This window comes from Poecilia reticulata, linkage group LG9 (genome assembly GCF_000633615.1).
Source record: "Poecilia reticulata strain Guanapo linkage group LG9, Guppy_female_1.0+MT, whole genome shotgun sequence".
Lineage (NCBI taxonomy): Eukaryota > Metazoa > Chordata > Actinopteri > Cyprinodontiformes > Poeciliidae > Poecilia > Poecilia reticulata.
In genome coordinates this window covers 30,410,607-30,414,665 of record NC_024339.1, presented here as the reverse complement: position 1 = coordinate 30,414,665, position 4,059 = coordinate 30,410,607, and positions in this window count along the sequence as shown.

The following is a 4,059-nucleotide window of genomic DNA, read 5'->3' as shown; positions in this document are numbered from 1 at the left end:
AAATCCAGGCCTCCATTGGTTAATAAATTTGATTTCCATTGATGATTTTTGTGTGATTTTGTTGTCAGCACATTCAACTTTGTACAGAATAAAGTATTCAATGAGAATATTTCATTCATTCAGATCTAGGATGTGTTATTTGAGTGTTACCTTTATTTTTTTGAGTAGTGCATTTGCTCTTTTGGAGGAGGAATTTCTGTTACAATGCAGAGAATTCCATAATTTCTGTGACGTCGCACAGCAAAGGGAATTCGGAAGGGCCAAACGAAGCGGTGCCGCCGGTGTTATAGATCAACTGGTGGCTAAATCAACTGGTTGAAATCTATGTGCACCGCAGATGTTTCCAAATTGTAGGTGGCTGTGTCGATGCCTGTTGAAAAATGCTACTTGCGTGAAAAAAACGTTTGCAAAACTTTACTATAAATCCCATTTGACGCAAATATGTTTAATTTTGCATGTGAAAATTATGTTTCAAAACAATTTTCTAAAGAACAGCATTCATTGTGCTTCGAAAATACCGCATTTGAGCATAACCAGATCAATGAATAACACAATCCCATTCATGTTCAGGTTCACCAGAATACATTAATTCTATCTCATAAATAGCCGCAATGTAAGTAGATAGTTTCTGCTTTTTGTAACCAGCACTGGAATTGACTCTCAAGTACCTGTTAAGCGAGTTGCTTACATTACAGGTAAGCAAAAGGTAAATGGTAAGTGTCGCATTGTTTAGCGACACTCGCTACCCACAGTAAGTGTCGCTAAACAATGCTGTCTTCATCATATTTAATAAAATTTAACTCACATACCTGATGGTGTTGCTTGTGTTGTTTATGTGTCCAAATAGAAAAGAATATCAAGTAATGTCGATAAGTTGTACTGTAATAAAATCTCATCTAAATGATATAAAGTTAACAGCTAATGGTGGTGGCGATATCCAAACTGACAAGCCGAAATTATAATAAAACATTGCTACATTACTGCCGGATACCACCAACAGATTATGAGTCATATCTACAGTATGTGCCCGTGTGTTCTCTACTGGGAAACAGTTTGCAAGCTGTTGAAGGAAAATAAAATTTAAAAACAGAACGAGCCGCATTAAGATTAATTAGTGACAGTCAAACAGGGCCCTCAACGCAGATGTTTGTAAAAAATTAGGTGGCTTTGTCGTTTCCTGATCAAAACGCGACAAACGTAAATAAACAGATATGAAAATGTCTCTACTTTCTCTAAGAGCTCTTCAATATTCCTTCATAATGGTATGAAGGAATATTGAAGAATACATTAAAAGGTCACTAAAATATACCCCACTTCAAAAGGAGACTCTACAGTTAGAATTTGTACTTTTCTTGGTTATTATAAGATAATAACCAAGAAAAATGTCTTACAAATTAAATGTTAGTGATTTAAAACATTTTATCTTTTCTGTTGCTAGATTTATTTTATTGTTTGACGCTCACCATCAGTAATCTCCACTCATCACCTGCTGCGCCGCCTAATCGTCATGTGTTTCACATCATGTGTTGATTTTTCACTGTTCAGCGGCGGATTCTCTGTTTTTATGCCATAATTCACATAGTTCGTCGCTCCGTTTTATGTCCCGCTTCTGCTGTTTCAGAGTTTTGCGCAATGTGCGCATCATTTTTTATTTTTTTTTATTTTTACCCCCCTAAAGGTGCGCAGCGGTCAGGAACATATCAATGGGGAAAAGGCAGACTGACATAAATCTTTTAAAACAACGGAAACAATTTCGGTATTCTGATTATTGAAATTTAAAAGTGCTGTGGTAACTTTGTTCTATCAAACCCGTTTCATGCCGGACCACTTACAGCACCGGTGTTAACGCTATAAATGAACGCCCTCTATCGTGGTATCACCCATGGAGGGATTTCTTTATTTAAATGGGTTCATTTTTCAGAGGGATACAAAGTGAGGGTATCGTGATTTTAGTAATTACATGTTTATAAGAGCAATTTTCTGTTGTCCTTCCATGGAAGCGTGCAGTTTTCAAATGGAAATAAAACACTTTTTAATATGCTCCTGCTTAACATGATCACAGATCTGCTAAACATATGTACAAAAATACCAGACAAAGTGAATCACAGTAACGTCATCATCCGGTGTAACGCTGAACTGATGCGGTGAGCGTAGCTGCGCCAAGAAGGCAACAGAAGCTAACAAACACTGAATAGAAGAAGAGCTGCCATCTATACTGTTGCAGCCAAGCATGATTTAATGTTGCACAAAACAGTTTTACCAAGTTGCTCAAAGTCTAAACTTGCATTGTTGTGCATTTAAGATGTATAGTTTACCTTCGACCAAACGCCCCCCAGATGAATCCCAGCTCCCCCCTCTGAACGCCCTCTGGTGGGAGGTACCGCCCACGTTGAGAACCGCTAGTTTATATACAAGGGTTTCTTTCATGATTTCTTTGTGATGGACAATTCTAGACTTTTCCAAGATTGGGGGTTTCCGATCCCCCCCCCCCTCTCCCCTTTCCTCCCTGGGATTTACGCCTGTGCCTTTAACGCTTGAGTGTTTACGTAAAAAGAATGAGCAGAGCAGTCAAGCACAAGTTAACAATGACAATTAAATTTCATTTCCACAGAGCATGGCTTTGTTAAGTGTCAATTTTATTAGAGACACATACAGAACACACAGCAGCAAGTGTCTGGGAAATGTCAACAAATCCTCAACATCCCCTCCCTACAAGACAGCCCACCATTATGCAGTCAATTTTGTTCAAACAGTTACTGGGTTGGAAAAAGTTTTATTCCTAGTAGGCATGACGTTGTGAACTTTACTCAGAGTCTGCACATCTGAATGCTTCAGGGAAATGGAATGGTTTGTCTTTTGCAAATGTGTTATTTTAAAATTACATCATCTGATCGGAGCAAATATTGAGGATGGCACAGAAGGTGCAAGAAGTTAGCAATACCTTTCCTTTTTTTTTTTTTAAACATCCTGATATTTTTTAAAGAGTCCAAATAAGTTCTAAAGATAAAAGCTTAATGAATGCCCCCTTAAAGTCCACTATTATGCCCAATTCAATTTTTGCATGTTTCTTTACTTCCATTTGTGCAGGGCCGTGCAAGACTTTTAAAGAGGAGGGGCTCAAAGTTTAAAAAGGGGGCACATTAAACAAGATCTTAAAACATCATACATCAACATAGCAACTACCCATATTAATAAAGAATCTAATATTTAACTGGATCATATTATATCATTGTCATCATGTGTGAACAATGCAAAGCAAATGTAGTCTGTTTTCCCAGATAGGTATAATATTGCTGAGGGATTTCTTCTGCTGACAGAGCAGAAAGACTGTTGATCTGAGACTGTAGTTTTTAAACAGACCATAGGGGAGAAGGTTGCTGGTTATGAAGTTATGAAATAAGCAAATTTGCTGCTATTTTACTAAATAAATCCTAATAATATCTGACTGTTTAGCCTCCATAGAAACTTGGCTGCAGATTGCTCTAAACATTGAAAAAGCTCAGAGGGGTTAACTACATAATTTTATGATTTTAACACCTCAGAGAGATCTAGAATTTTAAGGTTGAGAGAAATTATTTTCATTAGATTTTGTTATTCTAGAAGATCTCGAGAAACATCCACGCATTTAAGGTCAGTCGATTACTGTAACAGTGTCTTCATTGGTCCGCCTTGAAAAATCTATCAAGCGTCTACTGAAGGTCTATAGCAGTGTTTCTCAACCTTTTATGGGCCAGCGCCCCCCTAGCATTTATCCAGGTCCGTCACCGCCCCCCACGAAAGAATTTGAAGGCTACTTTGCACTGACTATTATATTATTATTAATATTACTATTAATAGATGCACATTGTAGATGTTTTGGCTATTATGCTTGTTTCTGTATTTATCATTGAAAAATAATTTCCCAGAGAACAAAAAAGCCATGGGAATAAAAATTATTTTCTAAATAGAAATTATTTTCTATTCCCATGGCTATGAAAATGCAATGAACATTCAACTTAAAATTGGTAGGCCTAACAGCAGCTAATCAAGAGTGGGAAAATATTCTTGTCCTTTGCCATT